Raw genomic sequence first — 19,020 nt, 5'->3', positions numbered from 1 at the left:
GGCCCCGCCCCCAGGCCACGTGGTCCGCGCAGGCGCGCCCCTGCCCCGCCCACCGCCGCGGACTCCGCCTCCGGGACGCGAGCGAGCGGACGAGCGCGCGCCCTCCCGTTCTCGCCTGCGATTCCCGCGCACGCGCGCGCCTTTCACCGCCCCCACACCCCCCGCCTCCCGCCATCCGGCTAAACGTGGCCCGCGCGCGCTCCGGCGGTTCCAGTGACAGGTACGCGGAGAGGGCGGGGGAGGGGGGGGGGCCACGGGGGCAGCGCGCAGGCGCAGATGCACGCCTCGGCCTCGCCGCCTCCCCCTCCCTTGCAAGGTGTGCCCAGGCGAGGGAGGGGCCGGTAGCCGAACTCCCGGGTCATCCCGAATTACTAGCAAAAAGCCTCTACACCCATTTGAGTAGGTTAGGAGGCAGCCCTGCACAAACAGTTTTTCAAGATTTTCGTCAACTGTGAGCAAGGTCGAGGAGATGACATGATTAAAATGGTTTAATTGGTATCTTCATAAAGCTATCCTGTAATTGTTGTTTTTCTAAAAGGGCCCGATTTGCGGCTATATTATAACTTGAGATTTCTAAACGTGGCCTAGGTTCCAAGAATCCACTTGGCTTTGATAGAAATCCACGTGGATGAAACCAAGCTAAAAACTGGGGGGTGGGGGGGCACCAAACTGGCCTTGCCCCCTCCCCTTCCCACAACCAACGTATTTGGAGCCTTTCCCACTCTTGCTTGCTCACAAAAAGAAAGAGGTGGGGTTGATACCGAAGGCCTGTGTTCCCTCATTTTAGGTACGCCCCAGGAGGGACCATAGTAGCAACAATCACAACCACCAAGTTTTCTGCCCCAAAATGCAAACGAATGCAAATGTAAACAGAGCTACGCAACTCACCACAAACAAAACAGCCAAGTGGATTTTTTTTATGGGATATGGGTGTATCCAAAATGGAAAAACTTAAAACATATCAAGAAAGCCACTTAAAGTATGTATTTAATAAAGGGGGGGCTATATAAAATGCTCTGCTGGTGAACAGTGCAGTTCTTAATAGAAAATGGAATTTGAGAGACAGCTTCTTAGCAGAGGGGAAGAATTTGCCAAGTGTGATGTTTTGCTGTCATTTTATATATAACTACTAACCCCACATATGGTCCGGTTAGTCTTTTTTAAAAAGGAAGTGAACCAATTACTTACAATTAATTAGCAATGCCAGAAGTAAATTCTTTGGCCAGAACTCTTTTTTGTTTTTTTCACTCAAATACACTGATGTTGATCATTTCTATTTCTAGTATTAGCGTTCCTTTTCTCAGGGAAGATAATATCAAGTCTTTAAAATATTTTTTAAACCCTTATAAATAGTCACATCCTAAAACGCAATCTAAAGACACTCTTCATAAATAAGAAACTTGATTTAACTTTTATCAAAACAAACGACTTGGAGCACTGCTCCGAAACAAACTCTGAGCGAGTGGAACCAGGCTGAGTCGCAACATTAAGTGTAGCCTTGCTCTACATGTTAATGGATAACCTTTGAACTCTGAAACCTTGAATGTTGTAAACACAATAGCACTGATAGTTAAAAATTCTAGTGTCAAAATTGGGCAAAAAGAAAAGTCCAAACTTTTCAGTAGAGATAGGGGAACAATCAAATGTTTTGACAAATAATTGTTTCACTAAGAACAATGAGGCTTCTGGCTCTCAGACCTTGTTGCTACTGAATTATTTTCTGAGCAAAAATGGTTGTGCTTTTCTCTCTGCTCTTACAAGGCTACCACTTTGTTAGCATAATAGCATCCTATGGTTAGTTACTGTTTCTCTCTCTTCCCCCCACCATGTCCCCCAAAACCTTATTATGTTGTAGCTTTTAAAACTGAAAGATAATTGTATTAACTGATCTATCTGCTGAGAGTTTTATATGTGATCCTTATGTTTGAGCAAAGAATTACAAAGAACCTTATTCCTGGAGACGTGCCAATAAAACTGGGAAATCGTTGCAAAAATTCTGCCAGTGACTGAGTGCTGGGTTGCAAACACATACTATGTTTTTAAATGGACATACAGTGATCTGAATTTGCTGCAAAGGGCATCCCTGAGACACACACTCTCCCCTTAGAATGTGAAGACTCACACTTAAGATTTATTCGGGAAGCATGCACAGTTAAAACAATTAATAAAAAATGGAAACTCCAAAAGTAAAGGAGAACACTAGGAACATGTAGTTTTGTAGTAAAAGCTCAGAACTCATTATTATTCTATGAAATGAAAATTGAAAACAAAGCAGTGCAGTCGACATATACTTAGCTCCACCCACGAATAATCCTGTTTTGCCATCACCCCCCAGCTAGACTATCTCCAAAGGAGTCAGGTGCTGCAGAGACTCGGGCAACAAACAAAGAATAGAACCAGAACCGTCCCTTCAAATGGAAGCTGATGCTCTGCTCTGCACATGTTACTCGGAGAAAGGGCAGAAAAAGCCCCACTTCACCTCTCCTTAATGCGACAAACATCAGCTACACCTCGTTTTTCACAATTATCCAAACAGACCAGCCCTCCTTAAGATATATTTCCCAGTGTACGCTTAGAAAATCGCACCATTATCTCTGATTTAATCCTCGTGATACGAGACCCCTTCGTTTGCTAACTTCTGGTTTTCTCTCCAGATGCTGCCCACCGCAGCCTTCTCAGATCTAATAACAAAACAAAAAAAAACCTTCTAATTTGCTACACTTAACATTTATTGGAATCATCTTTGGAGACCTAGCCTTAATTAGAAGGACAATGCGATATGATCTTCCTGTTTCACAAGTATTTATTTTACTGGGGAACTATTACAGAAAAACAATTTGGAAACTGCACGTAAATCCCTGGAGCTGAAATGGAGCCAACATAGATACTCGACTTAAAAAGAATTCAGTGTTCAGAGCAGGAAAACTCGAAAAACTGCAGTGAGGAGTCAGCAGGAAAAGAAAATGAGAAAGTTAGGCAAACCTGCCAGCCCTTGCTAACTACAAAGGACATTTGAGAAGGAAACCGGGACAGCCCTTTTAACACGACCGAATGCACTAAATTAAGTAGGGGTCACCAACAACTCCAGGGAACGCTACACTCCTCTCCTTTCTATTAAGTTTCTTGATCCCACTCGAGTCATCTCGAAATTTTAAGCCCTCTGTAAAACATCATCACGCTGTATGATAAAAATAAATTGCAGAAGTCACCTTTCAGAAGTGGAGGCAGGGTCTGGAGCCTGGAGACTCTCCCTCGGAGTTTGCCAGTCCACCTGGCTCAGAACAATACTGTAAGAGATGAGATTGCTGGTTTTTACAAGCAAACTGAAAAGGGAGGGGCCAAGTATAAGGCTCAATTTAATCGAGGTTTAGATACAATCACGACTTGATTAAATTAATCGACCTTGATAATGTGCAAAGAGTGTAGTTTATTTTTAACTGTATACGTCCTATCGGCAAGTTTGACGGGCGTCCTCCCCCCATCTGCAAGCACAACTTTTGTCTTCCACCAGCATTCTGGCTGGTTTTCCAAGGTTGACTTCACTTGCATTGCAAATGTAAAGTTTCTTTAAAAATCACATGTGTCACATAACTTTCCGAGCACCTCTGGAAAGCTTTTTGCACTCATCTGATATTCCAGATGGGGAGCTTTGGGAGAAGGGGAGGTGGCGGAAGGGGAAGGTAACTAACGTTTATTGAAATCTGACTCCTGTTCTCATCTCAATAAATGGATCCATCTACCATCCGCCCACTAACTCAAGCCAAAACCCAGAAGTCAAACTATATTTCATCTCCACCCCCCCACCTGCACCTTTAATCCATCAAGTCCTATAATTTCTAGCTTAATATATCTCAACTTTGTCCACTTACCTCCATCTCTAACACAGCATCATGACCTCTCACTCTCCCCTCCAAATAAATGGAGTGTGTAAGTTTTCTCCCAGCTTCTTCCTTTCTAGGTTTGCCTTAATACAAGCTCCTGGTACAAGCTCCACCCGACGTCCAGGAGATCTTTTTACAGAGTAAATCAGATCCTGTCGCCGCCCAGCTTAATGGCTTCCTATGGCCCCAGGGGAAAAAAAGAACAAACTCCAGAGCTTGCCTTCCTAGCTCTGTAGAGCTGGCCCCTGCCTAACTCTGCTGCCTCAAGTTTTGGCAAGCCCTTCCCCGGGATTCTAAGCTTCAGCCATGAGGCCTTCCCTCTGACCTAGAGCCTTCAGACCTGTGGCTCCCTCTGCCTGGCTCCCCCTTCCCATTCTTTCAAGATGTCAGCTTCTGTTCCTCCTGAAATTCATTTAAACTCTGTGCCTCTAAGGGGAGAGAGGGCGGGTGCCCTCTGAAAATGTGCTGTCATGTCTTCTCTCCAATTGCCTTGGCCCAAGTACTCCATCTAGTTCCACCTTCTGAGAGGGGCATTAGCCTTAGAATATTATTTGATCTCTCTGGGTTTCAGTTTTCTCATCCACAAAATGGGGTGATGATGATGATGAAGAGGAGGAAGAGGAAGACCTTAAAAGCTCTCATCACAAGGAAAAAAATCATAGCTATACAGGGTGATGGATGTCAACTAAACTTCTCATAATCATTTTGCAATATAAACATAGATCAAATCATTATGTCGTACACCTTACGCTTATGCGATGTAATGTGTCCACTATATCTCAATAAAACTGGAAAAAGAAGTATCTATAATTACTATTTATGTAAATAATATTTTTTCTGTAAAGACTCTGGAGAATTAAATGAGACACACTGCGGAGCTGTAAACCCAGAGTTTTGCAGGCGGGCGAGGTGAGGCCTGGCACAGTCCTAGGCATAGGAGACAGACCTCGCAGTAAGCAAAACAAATGAAGTCTTTGCCCCTTTAGAGGAAGACAGACAGCACACAGATAGTGTATCTGCAACATAAGGGTCCCTGGAGAGGGGAGGAGGCATGCGGTTGTAGATCAGGTCTCCCTAAGGAGCAGAGACGCCCAGGACGTTAGGTGGCAAAGCATGCTAATACGGCGGGGGGGGGGGGGGGGAGGCTCAGAGCAGGAAAAAGGCTGGCTTTGGGAAAGGTGTGTCTGGGGTCCAGCGAGTGAAGACAGGGGAGTAAGGAAATAAGGCAGGGCAGTAGCAAGAGTTGGCATTGACTCCAGTTGTGACAATATGTCAAATGGCCAAGTCCATGTCCCCATGTTATTCACAGCATCTGCAATGCTTCATAGAGCTGACCCCCCTCTTCCTCATTCTTGAAACACTGTTTCCCTTGTGCTACTGATTTCCACCTCCCCACCCCCATCCTCACTGGACACTCCTTCTCAGTCCCCTTTGTGGGTCTTCCTCCTCTCCCTGACCTCCAGATTTTGAAGCGCCCAAGGCCCAGTAATGGCGCCTTGTCTTCTCTTTCCTGTTCATTCCCTAGATGATTTCATCCAGTCCAGTGGCTCAAAATGCCATCTAGATGTTTAGGGCTCCTAAACATTTATCTTCCACCCAGACCTCTCCCCTCAACTCTTAAAACATACGTCCAACTGCCTACACCATCTCCTCTTAGATGGCCGCCCACAGCCGTGATCGGTAGAGGTGCTCACAGCAAATGCATATAGAAGTGAATAGCGAAACCCGGAGCTCGGCGGCAGAGAGGTCCGGCGGGAAGGGAACTGAGATTTGGGTCTTGAGGCCAGTCACTGGGCTCTTGACTCAGTTTCCTCATCTGTAAGGTAAGGATTATAACCTCTGCTTGGCCTGCCTCATGAAATGATCAGGTTCCCCATGGCCAACCACAGGGGAGCTCTCCGTTGTTCACTAGCAAAGGGTGGCTTTTATGATGACTCTTCTCGTGGATACAGAGTAGCAGCTCCACAAACGTCTCCGCTTTTACGAAGGACTGCCTCTGAGTCCACCTGGTAACTCTAGCCTCAGCAACCCTGACGCCATTTATACGAGTCCTGAAACCCGAGGTTCCGCATTTTGCTGGGAAGAGCACAAGAGTCTTTGTCCTCACTTCCCTCCTTTTCCTTCCAGCTCTCCTTCCTGGATGAGAGAAATGGTCCCATGAGTTGTCTGTGTAGTTGGTTAAAAATGTCATTTTCTTTTCTTTTTTGGTCTGAATCAGACTGTTCATTCCATGAAGATCAGGGACTTGTCCAAACCCACACCCAGCAATGCCTCCCGCATTTCTCTGCCTCGGGATGGGTCATGTGGACTAGAGCACCGAGAGCTCAGAAAGATCCCAGGCCCAAAGCACAGCCAGCATGCCGAGAGGCTAGCTGATAAGCGCTAACATTTATTGAGTTCTCAATGTGTGCTTTTCACTTTATAGCTCATTTAATCCGCCTAACGACCCTGTGAGGTAGGGATTATATCTTTCCATTTGTTAGAGGAAGAACCTGGGCAGAGAGGGATGGAGTTGCTCTCCCAAGGCCCACAGGCAGTAAACAGCAGCCTCCTTTCCTGTGCAGACCTGGCCAAGCCTCACATCTACATCTCACGGGTGCATCCCCAGGACCTTGAACCATGCCTGGCATATAGTAGATGCTCATTAAAGACTGGATGAGAAATGAGTAAATAGATACTGTGTGCCAGGCACTTTACATCCATTATCTCATTATATCCTTCTAGTAACACAATGGCTATTTTTAGTCTTGTTTTAAATGCAGAAAGGCCAAATATGCATCCAACCAATAGCGTGGGCCCGTGGGCCCGGCATTGTTTGCCACAGGCCTGGGACCCAACTGGAAAGGAAAGGTGCCTCACAGAGCTACCATTCCAGCAGAAATGCAGACAATCCCATCTCTGTCACATCGATCTTCTCAAAAGTCACATTGATCTTTTCAAAAGTCAAATCTGATTACATCAGGGCCCTGCCTACAACTCCCCATGTCTCTTAGAATAAAAACAAAAATCCCTGATAATGTGGCTGGCAGGATTTGGGGGGGTTGGGGTGTGACCCGTGACGACTTTGGATTTTTTATCCCACGGAACACTGGGATGCCGCTGGAAAGAAATGCAAGCGAAACCAACCCACTGAACTTCAAGTAAGTGTTTCTTCCTCGAGAGATTATCTCCTGCAAGATCGCATCCTGGCTGAACAAAGGAGACAGGGCAAATCGGAGGCCACTGGCGTCCTCTACTTCCTCTCCCGTGTGGAGGGCACGATCAGAGAGGCAGCGTTGTCACTGATAAACCCGTCTGGCACGGAACTAGCCATAACCTTACCCGTCTTCACCCTTTTACTTATTACTGCTTTTTCTTTAAAAAGAGGAAACTGAGGGACACCTGGCTGGCTTAGTCGGTTACAGTCTAAGTCATGATCTCGGGGTCCTGAGATTGAGCCCCACATCGGGCTCCTTGCTCAGCGGGGAGCCTGCTCCTTCCTCTGCCTCTGCTGCTCCCCCTGCTTGTGCTCTCTCTCTCTCTCTCTATCTGGCAAATAAATAAATAAAATCTTTAAAAAAAAAAAAAAAGGAAACTGAGGTTCAGGATGGTTAAGTAGCCTGCCTGAGGTCACACAGCTAACAGTCTGTTTCCCCACCTTCCAGACTACATTGAGGCCGGTGGGCCATTTGAAGCCTTTGTCAAAGCCCAGCTCTGTCACCAATCTAAATTTCCTCACTTGTAAAAAGCTACACTGATGCACATTTCTCGACATCCTATTTCCTGAATGTCTACCAGTCAGCCCTGTGTGTCTCTGGGGCAGGGTTGAAACATCCTCACCCAGCATTCTCCTTCCCCCCCTCCCACCCCATTCTGGAACAACAATATTTCACTTGGTTGCCCTGGGGCTAGTCCCTCCCACCTCAGTCACTCCCTGGCATTCTTGGTGTACCTGCTTACTCGTCCTCCATAGTCTCCAGTGGACTCCAAATCTCCTTTGAAGGTCGGGAAGAAAGGTCCTGCAAATTTACATGCCAACAGCAATTAACAGAGAGTGCTTTTTGCACAGAGCTGGGAGCTAATAAACGTTTGTGAAAAGAATATGTCCTAGACTGGGTCTCCACTTTCCATGCTTTTCTTTACACAGCCCCTCAGAGCTAATCAGTTAATCTTACAGATCCTATCACCCAGTAGCTCTCAAATGCACCCTCTCCTTTCGATTCCTACCATCCTGTTTCCTTCGGACCTGCATAATAATCTCATAACCGGGCCCCAGTACCTGTCTTCTTCCTAGCCTAAAATACTTCTTCCTAAACCCGACAAGTAATTGTCCTGCTACTACTGCCTTGTACAAAAATCTCCAATTTACCAAAATAAATCATAGTTCCCTCTCTGGGGATGCAAAACTATACCTTGGCCCCAGCCAACCTTTCAGCCAGCTTCATTCCATAAATATTTATTGACCACTCCTTCCTCTCAGGCACTGGCTAGGTAGTAATTAAAGAGTGAGGTACAAAACAAATTGGATTCCTGCCCTCGTGGAGTTTACATTTTCATCGGAGAAACAGACATTAAACAAATTAAGACATAAGAAAAAAACAGATAAGCATATAATTATAGTAACCACCCTAAAGAAATAATCACTCAGGGGCTCAAAGAAGCATACACAAGGCTATTCATCGTAGCATTCTTTATAAGAGTGCTAAAAATAAGCCACAACCTACATGTTCATCAAGAGGAAAATGGCCACATAAACTATGATATCGAAATGTCAGAATACAGACGGCACTTGGAAAGAATGAAGTAATGTCACGTGTTCACGTAGCTAGATCACCAAGACATTGTGGAGTAAGTTAATAAATAAAGCCACAAGAAGTATGCCACCTTTGTTTAAACACACATACACAATACTGTACTTTCTAAAAGAAATATATGTATATGGACATAATATATATGTATGTGTATATATGTCTATGTAATATACACACACGTATGTTTAAACTACACACAGACCATAAGAAAGATATAGGCTGTTCATTTCACAATATATACAAATTACTGAATGATTATATTGTACAACTGAAACCAATATGTTATAGGCCAATTGTATCTCAATAAATAAATAAGAAATATGTACGCAAATGCATGAATAAAAGTTGGTTAATTCTCAAATATGGACAAGGATCCAGGACCCTTTACTGGTAGCTAAATATTTTAATCTTTTAACATGTAAAACATAAGCATATTTGACCTATAAAACTAAAAATTAGCTGCCTATTAACATAGAATTCCAAACTACATTCAATACCCTGAGAAATAAAAAAACGGGGACTAAAATACCTAGTATTTTCATATACTGCTCTTTAATGAACTATTCTCTACTTACCCATCTCCTTGCTCTATGCCCACGGCCTGACCCACCTTCATTTTGAACCTCCCCAAACCCATGTGCCACACATGTCCAAAAACCAATCCGTAGCCACCTACCCATCCCCCATGGTCCACTCAAATGCCACCATGCTCTTTGTTCAGTCACTCTCTTTGTTCAACGCCTCCTTTATGACATTTGCTGGGTTATGCCTAGCCCCGGCTGTGTGTGTTTGCCATAATGGCCAGCAGGCTCCTCAAGGAAAGGTAAGGCCAGTAGCCTCCATGTCACGGCACAGTGGCTGGCACCCAGGAAAGTATCCCAATATTTAGCTGTTCTATTGAATTAAGTAAATATGCTCCCTGGGTTCCGCCATTCACTCATCTACTCTCTCACGCAACAAATATTTATTAAGCACCTACTGTATACCAAGCACTGTCCTAGGTGCTGGGAATACCACAGGAAAGCAAACCATCCAAATGCCTATCCTTGTGGAGTTAACACTTAATATTGTAGTGTATTAAATGATAAGTGCTACGGGGCGCCCGGTTGGCTCAGCTGGTGGAGCATGTGACTCTTGATCTCAGGGTTGTAGGTTCGAGCCCCACATTGGGTGTAGAGATTACTTAAAAATAAAATCTTTTTAAAAAGAAATTAAATGTTGGGGCACCTGGGTGGCTCAGATGGTTAAACGTCTGCCTTCAGCTCACGTTATGATCTTAGGGTCCTGGGACCCAGCCCCACGTCGGACTCCCTGCTCGGTGGGGAGTCTGCTTCTCCCTTTCCCTCTGCCTCTCCCCCTGCTTGTGCTCTTTCTGTCTCTCTCTCAAATGAATAAATAAAATCTTTTTTAAAAAAAATTAGATGTTAAGTGCTATGGAGAAAACATGGGGGGTGGGGCAAAGGGGCCGGGGATTAGAGGGATTTGCAGGGGATGATGTTCAACAGGCTAGTCCGGGAAGACTTCCCAGGTGGAGACATCTGGGTCAAGATCTGAAGGGGTGACAGTGGGAGCCATGTGGAGGTCTAGGGAAGAGAGCATTCCCAGCTGAGGGACTGTCACGCACAGACCTTGAAACCGTGTGCCCCATGGTTCAAGGAACAGCAAGGAAGCCAGCACAGTATTGTGGCTGGCACGGAGTGTAATAAGAGGATACAAGTCAGAAAATGAGGATGGAGGAGGTACATACCATTTTGGGCATAGTAAAGACTGGATATTACTCTGAATGAACCTGAGAGCTGGTGAATAGTATGAGCAAAGGAATAATGACCTGACTGAGGTATTAAGAGTCTTGATAAATTGATAAAACCAGGAGTCCCCCTAAAATAATAGCCCAGATAGTCTCCCTTGCTGAAATCACTCAGATATTTAAGTGTGTCCATATTTTCCGCACAACACAATGACCACAACGATAATAGTAACAGTAAGACGATAAGAAAAAGAGTAACAAAAAGGGAAAAAGAAAACAATTTACTGAGCCCCCGTGATATGCCATAGTCTTAACTCCACACCTGACTTATCGAATCATAGTGTTATCTCATCGTCCTGATAACCTGTACACTTAAATTCATCTGGCAGATGAGGACTCCATAGCCATCAGAGGCTAACTCACTTTCTGATTTACTAACTTCTTTAACTTACTTGAGAGTCTACCGCAAGAAAGAAGTGGAATTAGCCCGAACGAATTCCAAAGACCATGCTAACTCATGCCATTCTTTTTTTTTTGTACTAAGTGGTTGACTTTGGCCTCAGGAGAATAGAAAACAGTAATAGTGATCATTGGTCAAGTATTTATGACGGGCCGAGTACATTGTTTGCACCCTTTCTCATACCAGGCAGAGTCGGTACCCCACCCCTGTCGCCCAGATCAGAAGCTGTATCTCCAAGCACATAGTAAGCATTCAATCAGGACACACTAGTCTCGTAAAGACCACAGAAGCTCGCTGGCGCTCAGAATCAGTCTGTTCTCAACGCCAGCAGGGCCCTTGCCAGGGTCCGTATTCTGGGTTGGAGAAGAGAGCGAGAGTGTGTATATGAAGTGAGAGAGCCCATTAGAGCTGGGCCTAGGTCTGTCCACCTAGAACCCGAGGAGCTCTCGGTCATCAGCAAGACCACCCAACGTGGACAAAGCAAAAGGAACTCTTTGAAGAAAGACAGCTGGATCAGAGCGATCCTCACGGAAGCTGGGAGATACCTGCCTTTTGGGGTTCCTTGGGCATCTTCTCCAAACTGGAGGTCAAGCGAGCCCGGAGAGGTGCCTGGAGGAGAAAGTCAGAGGTGAGTGGCCACAGGGAAGGACCTGGGGGAGACGAGCTCCTGTCTTCCTGACTGTGGGTGTACCCTCTCCAGCCACACCCTCCCACAGGATGCTGGCATTTGGGGAAAATGCTGGAGAGAAGATTTAAGGTCGCACTCCTGAGAAGTGTAGCGTGACCAGGAAACCCTAAGTGTAGACCGAAGGTCAGCGTAGTGCCCTGGTGCTCGGTGGTACAGTGGACCCCAAACCAGCTACCGGTGTCACCCCGTTACTTTCAGCCGATGGGCTGCGGCTCAGCAGCTCCCAAAACGAACGTGCACGTTTTCTCAGAAACCAGACCTGAATCAAACATGGTCTTTAGAGCCTGCGTGGACCCAAACCCCAGCTCCACGGCTCAGCTGCTGGGAAACCCCAGCCTCCTGACTTGACCTGCCTGCCTCACCTGTACCATGGGAATAACAGTGCCACCCACCGCACCGGGCGCTTTGGAGAGTGACATGAGCTAATCACAAGCAAACCTCAAAACAGTGCCTGGCACACGGCGATCACTCCGTAAACACCAGCCGAAATGACCTGAGTCATTCTCTCCAAACGTCCCCCTGTTCTAAAACAGCCCTTCAGCTTAACTAATCCCTTTAGCTTCTTTGACAATTAAAAAAAAAAAAAATAGTGGTTAGCACATTTTGTTGACATATTTTTACAAATACCAAGCCTGCATGTCCTCTTAAAAATATTTTAAGAGATTATATTTTGTTCCCACTCGCTTGGAGGAACCACTTCAGCGTCACTGAGTGGGATGAAAACAGTGAGAAGCAAATGAGGATAATAGAACTTTTTTCCTGAACTTTTTCAAAAAAAAGAAAAGAAAAAGACTTGACGATTCAGATCCTGGGCTTTTAAGGACCATCTTGCGAAGTATTTTCTTATCAACTTTCCTTCTTGTTTTTTTCTCCTCCCCTCACCCCCATAAACACGACAGTAACAAGATAGTTTTTCTTTCTCCGTGCCTCCAAAAAACAAAATCTGTCACATAAATTTCTCCAAACCAATACAATTGCATTTTCTACAAGGATTTGTAACTGACATGCTCTATTCTTTCAAGAAAGTAAGAATGCTGTGAACAGAAATGAACCCTTTCTGCAGCAGTTTTATTGGAAATCAACAAATAAGAACAGCGTGTCCCCAAGGAAACAAAGTAGAATTTGGACCAAGCTAAAATGGCTCTGCCCCTAATCCCCGGTTCCCCAGTGCTTGACAGGAAGCGCCTGCTACCAGAAGTTTCTGCTAGTTTTCAACAGTATTTCTGCATCATCAACCCAGCCGTAGAGAAACAAATAAGATACTCGGCTTTAAAAAAAAAAAAAAAAAAATGAAGAAGAAGAAGAAGAAAAAGAAGGTAAAATAAACAAAGAGCGTGCTGACCTGATCATTTCTACCTTGCTGGTGGGCAGACAGAGACCAAAAGAAATGCAGGCGCCCCTCCCCCGCCAGCACTGGGCTTCCCGTCTGGGTGGAAACTATCTCATTACCACATTTTCAACAAGTAGACCGGTTTCCTCGTTTAATCAAAGTTAGTCTGTGGTTGTTTGGCAGTCTGCGCATGCCATGTTTTTACAGCTATAGAAAATGTGTATTTATTTATTTTGTGACGGCTGTGACCATATGACAAACACAAGCCAGCCTCAGCCAGTGATTTATAAGAGCTCCGAAAAGCGCTGCCTTTAAGCATTTTAATAGAGGCTCTCTCATCCTTTGTAAGTGGAAGTGTAAATTGGTACAGTCCTTTTGTAAACAACTCAGGGAGACAAGTCAAGGGCCTTACAAATGTTCATACATTTGGGTGCAGTAGTAACGCTCCTGGAATCGATCCTAAGGAAATAGCCCTAATAAAGGAAAAGGTATTGTGAACAAAGATACTCATGGCAAAGGGATTTACTATAAAGGGGAAGGAAAACCCACGCATACTGGCTCCGTGTCTATGGGGAAACGCACAAATAAAGAAATGGTTAATCTTCCAAGAGATCTCCTGCCCTTGCACACACGCCCCGTTTCGAAATTTAAAAGTTTTGAAAATATGTCATTGGGAAATAGTTATAATAGCAAATGGGAAAATCAAGATACAAAATCACATTTTCAATAAACTGGAAATCTTTTTATTAGTGAGCAAAAAGGGAAGATACAGGTATATGTAAAATTGTTTAAGTTGTTTTTCTTATCAAGGAACATTTTAGTATGGGCTGAGTATTATGGGATACCAGGAACTTACTGTTAATTCCCTAGCTGTGATAAAGGCAATGTGGGGTATTTGAAAAAAAATGTATATCTTTATTAGAGATAGATCCTGAAACACATAGGAGGAGAATGACACGTCCGAATTTATAATACTTAAGCAAATTTTAAAAACAAAAGAACTGAAGCAATGTAGTTAACTTGAAATTGCAAAACTGGGTGTTGGGTGGGGGGGGGGGATTTTACTATTCTCCCTACCTTTATGTACCCTGCGAAGTGTTTATTAAAAAATATCAAATTAGGGGCGCCTGGGTGGCACAGCGGTTAGGCGGCTGCCTTCGGCTCAGGGCGTGATCCCGGCGTTATGGGATCGAGCCCCACATCAGGCTCCTCTGCTATGAGCCTGCTTCTTCCTCTCCCACTCCCCCTGCTTGTGTTCCCTCTCTCACTGGCTGTCTCTATCTCTGTCGAATAAATAAATAAATAATCTTAAAAAAATATATATCAAATTAAAATCGTTTTTTGGTAATGGGGTATGTATGACCTTTTTATACCTCCTATTTTTCTCGGATTATTTTCTATAATATGCTTGAATTAAAACAAATTAACATTTATTTTACCCCCAAAAAAGACATTAAAAATAAGAAGAGTTGACAGTCCACAGAGATGTTTTTATTGCTGTGTAATAGTAGTGAATCCCCAGAATGCTGTGATAAGCCTGTGAACCTTAACGTGAGCTCATAAATGGTCCAAATCCTCTCCTGGGATAGCACCCTGCCATCTGAGACTATGCAGTAAATATGATCGGCTGATAAAAAGCCCAGCTGCCAGGGACCATTTTAAAGATTAGGAACCATTTAAACACACACATACACACACACGCACACACACACACACACGCACACACACACACATCACCTCTTGCCTCTTAAATGTTAAGCGGCAAGACACTCTGGTTTTACTTCCAAAGTTTCATGCAATAATCATGGAAGCAGCAAGCAGCCCAGAGTTCCACATACCTCCAGGCTGACTCAGAAGGAAGGGTTCCACATTCCTTAATTAGCAGCTCAGAAAAGCAGCTCTTCCTCCAGTGGCGCTTCCCATTTCATCCAGCTACTCATTGGCTCCGCACTCCCCCGCAGGTTCTCCCAGAGCTGTTCCATAGAGTCTGGAAACAGACACAATGTTATTTATTTAATGTACTTTTAACCATTTCCTTTGCTCTGTGTCACTCTATTTTATTCTATCATCCTCCATTCTATTGTATCCTAATTTTTGCAGATTGAAGATGTCCATGATGACTGGAAGCATACCCTTCTTTGTCTCCAGACTTCACGGACACCCTGTGTCTACGGAGATCACAGTTGGGAGCAGAAAATGACACTTCACCAACTTGAAAATACAATTCTCTTGGTTATTAAGTCAAAAGATTCAAAGTACTGGGCCAGAAGTTTCTTTTTTAGGACCAATGGCTTAAATTCAGTTTCTGATTTGTACTCAAGTTCTCTGGCAGAACTCACACGGGATGCAAGGGCAGGAGGAAGATCTCCAAACGAGATTACACGGTTTTCCAATGTGATATATTTGATCACCTTTGAAAAGGCAGGGACAACACTATTGCAATCTTAATTGAAATGTCAACTTCTCGGGAAACGTTCTCCTTGTAAACATTGGATTTAACTGTTGTCACAATTATTGACTTGGAACTTCAGAGGTTTTGAAGAAACGTAAAATAATCCTAAGCAGGTGAATGACAGATTTGACAGATACTTTAAAAATGCTATTTGGAAAACATGGTTTTTGCCCTTTGAGGATCCTAAAATCTGTTCAATGAGGCATTATTCCATTTTTTCCCTTCAGTATTCTCTTCCTTAAACTATGTCTTTTCAAAGAATGCTTCTCCTCTTTGACCACCAGGTTGAGAGATTTATATTTGCTTTTTAATTAAGTTCCTTAACTGTAAGTAAGGGAATAGAGAAGAAAAGCCCATAATCTTACATCCCAAAAGAAAGCACATGTTCTCCTCAGTGGCAAACCTGCCTACTCAGGGGTCTAAGAGGGAGCAAAGAAGGCCCACTTAGGAATTCTATTTCTTCTGAAGACATCTTCTGGCATTTTGAGAACATCTGATGTTGTTTAGTGGGGTAGACCAACCACTGACGGGTTCGTTTAAGCACAAAAGCCTTTCCTTCTGGCCCCAGAGAGTAATGAATTGCTTGTAACACTTGCATGATGATTACGATGAAAAATATATTTTAAAATTAATGTACTTTAACAAATATGTCAAGTTGAATCCAGAGCCAAGGGCACTGGCTTAAATTAAATCGACTTATGGCTTTTTGGTGTTCTTAGGTCATGTTAAAAGCTTGGTTTGACCTTATCCCTGACTCAGTTTCTCTACTTCCTCCTTATATTACAAGATACTATGAGGACATAAAAAGTGTCCCATGACGATGATATTGTCTTTTTGGAGACCTGAAGATGTCATCTATATTTTTTCTAGAAAATGAAGTTTATAGGGGGGCCTGGATAGCTCAGTCAGTTGAGCACCCTACTCTCGATTTTGGCTCCGGGTCGTGATATCCGGGTCAGGGGAACATGACATCTCCCTCCCTTGCGCACTCACTCTCTCTCTAAAATAAAGTCTTTCTAAGACATTTTAAAAAGAAAGAAAAAAGTCAAAGGAGAAATTGACTCGATCTCAGGGTTGTGAGTTTGAGCCCCATATTGGGTGGAGATTACTTAAAAATAAAATCTTTAAAAAAGAAGAGAAAAGAAAGTTTATGAAAACAGTACATTGTAAAACATGGTCATGAACCCAGGAAGTTGAGTCTTCTTTCACTTCCAAAGAAATCAAGATTGAAATAAAATTGTTATTAATAGTTGGAGGATGGCATTCATATCTAAGTAAGAATTTTGCTTGTGGAAAAAAAAGACGTCTGAACTCACTCTAAAACATTTTGTCTCCTTCCATTTCTGTACGTTAGAAAACCATTTCCGCCCTCCTCTTTACTTTTCCAAGTTATTAAAGATTTTATGTCTTTCTTAGTTTCCAAGTACACCGCAAAACACTGAAAATACATCAGAGAAATGCTGGAATTTTAACCGGTAATAATTCAAAGCTTCTACTTTGAATACAGGACCCACCACTCACAGGATATCCCGTTGTATTTGGTTTACAGAGAACCCAGGTGAACATGCTACTGGGACCGGAGTAATCTTAGCAAACTGGGATGGTTTGGGTATAGTCACTGCTACCTCATCACCCAGCTGGGCCCAAGGCTGGTGCCACCGTCTGTTAGATAGTGACCTTCAAGGCCTCCTGGCCTTGTTGATATTTCTTGGCCTATCAGTAGATCATTAGTTGGAGTATTTCCTTAGTCATAGAGACTGGCCGTTTGTTGGGACGTTCTCAGTACAAACTACAGTTGAAGATAACAGAATGGTTATTTAAACATGAATGCAAAAAACAAAACATCAACACCTCTTTCTTCTTGGGGGCTTCAGATTGTTCTGTTATTTTCTGATTCTTTAACTTTTAGTTCTTTTTAAGAGCAGAGATCTGATTTTTTTTTAATCTTTCCTATGACATTTGAATGTTTAAGTCTTTTGAAAATATTTACATTTTCCAACCAGCTAGCAACACTTCATATCTTTATAGTTCCAAAGATTAGGAAAATAAGAGAAAGCTAGAGAGTTGGCAAGCGAGTGTGTAATAATCTGGCAAGGAAATTCTTGAGCAAGAATATATGGGTTTGAGTTTATTGGAACATTTGAAAGCAATTAAAATGTTTTTTTCCCCTCAGACTTATTTTTGTCCTTTTTACTTTAAGCACACAGAGGCATACAACTGAAAAATCACATTACAAGTATAAACGAAACATTAAGCTGATGAAGCCAAGAAGCTACTGCTAGGGGTCTTTATAGAATATTAGGAAGAATGTCTATCATCTAGGCTCATTGGAGGGGTCAGCGCTTTAAGAAAAACTGATCAGCTCCTCAATAGTCAAATTTATATTTATTGACCTGATACAGAATGTCCTCATAGAATTAAAAATACCATCTTCCAAACTGTGGGGATAGACGCGAAAATGAGATCTATGATTAAACTATATATAAATGAGTGTTGAACACATGAAAATAGAATATAGTAGAAGCCACAGTGAATGAGTCAGAGTTATTCGGGATAACTCCACAAGAAGCTAAAAGAATATCATTAGGTCTATGTACCTGCATTATTTGAAATACAAGCACACTCAAACTTTACAATATGGCTCAGGAAAGATTACAGGGTACACTTGAGTATGCAGAGGACAATTCTTTAAAAATATTTATTTTTATGATTAAAAGACTTACTGTTCACTGTAGTTTTGTTTGTTTGTTTTGGGGGTTTTTTTCTTAGAAAGAATTTTTTTTATAATTTTTTTTTAAAGATTTTATTTATTTATTCGACAGAGATAGAGACAGCCAGCGAGAGAGGGAACACAAGCAGGGGGAGTGGGAGAGGAAGAAGCAGGCTCATAGGGGAAGAGCCTGATGTGGGGCTCGATCCCAGATGGCCGGGATCACGCTCTGAGCCGAAGGCAGACGCTTAACCGCTGTGCCACCCAGGCACCCCGAGAGAGAGAAAGAATCTTGAACTCTGAGCTATGCGTGGAGCTTAACTTGGGGCTCAATCTCATGACCCTAAGATCATGACCTGAGCCAAAATCAAGAGTTGGAAGCCCAACTAACTGAGCCACCCCTGTTCTTTGTAGAAAAATTTAAAAACCACAGAAAACCCCGCTAAAGTTAACACGTAACACTCACATGACAGGTACGACATAACAGCCATGGTTCCTATGTTGGTGTGTTTCCCCGCAGTTTTTAAATAATGGCTCAATTACTTGGTAGTATCCTGCTTTTCTTCATTGGATCATTCACAGTGATTTTTCTCAGGTGTAAAAAATAATGTCAGATTCTTAAATCATGTCTTATTTTCTTTTAAAATCTACAAAATACAAATGTTGTACAGACCCCCAGCCTGCTCACCCACTCATTCCCCCCACCCCAACTCCTTCTGGTCAGGCAGGGTGGTGCAGAATATCTCTGAAAAGTGAAACAGAAAAAAAAAAAAAAAAAAGTTTCACTGACAGTTGAATTCAAACCCTAACAGGTAAAGACTTTCATACCAGGAAACTCTTTATTTCCTCTGTATCTTAAGATATTTCAGAGCATATTAACCAGGAATAAAGACCACAAAAAGGATATTCACTTTGTAAAGGAAAACCAAATTGAGAGGGCACTTATCTCCTTCCAAAAAAAA

At 43.1% G+C, this 19,020-nt stretch overlaps 1 protein-coding gene and 1 long non-coding RNA gene across 4 annotated transcripts in view; one reads left to right on the top strand and one right to left on the bottom strand.

The window, feature by feature from the left end:
• ZNF217 (zinc finger protein 217) overlaps positions 1-13,020 on the bottom strand; it is a 37,620-nt gene extending 24,600 nt beyond the window's left edge. The window contains exons 1-3 of one of the 3 annotated variants that reach the window (XM_087853488.1): positions 12,909-13,020; positions 11,428-11,487; positions 3,210-3,287 (exon numbers count right to left, since the gene is read on the bottom strand). The gene's annotated coding sequence lies outside the window, so the exon portion shown is untranslated. Of the gene's footprint in view, positions 1-3,209; positions 3,288-3,869; positions 4,688-7,812; positions 8,897-11,427; positions 11,488-12,908 lie in introns of those variants that run through there. The other 2 variants (XM_087853490.1, XM_087853489.1) reach the window with 2 other exon arrangements.
• LOC123799379 (uncharacterized) lies at positions 90-17,858 on the top strand. The gene is made up of 3 exons (XR_006781600.2): positions 90-220; positions 5,539-5,704; positions 14,997-17,858. It is a non-coding gene; the product is annotated as an uncharacterized LOC123799379 (long non-coding RNA).
• Positions 17,859-19,020: the final 1,162 nt, after the last annotated feature.

The sequence above is a fragment of the Ursus americanus genome, chromosome 22 (genome assembly GCF_024610735.1).
Source record: "Ursus americanus isolate L20-20 chromosome 22, mUrsAme1.1.p, whole genome shotgun sequence".
Taxonomy (NCBI): Eukaryota; Metazoa; Chordata; class Mammalia; order Carnivora; family Ursidae; genus Ursus; species Ursus americanus.
Note: the sequence above shows the minus strand (reverse complement) of the source record. Positions and strands in the feature narration are given on the sequence as shown.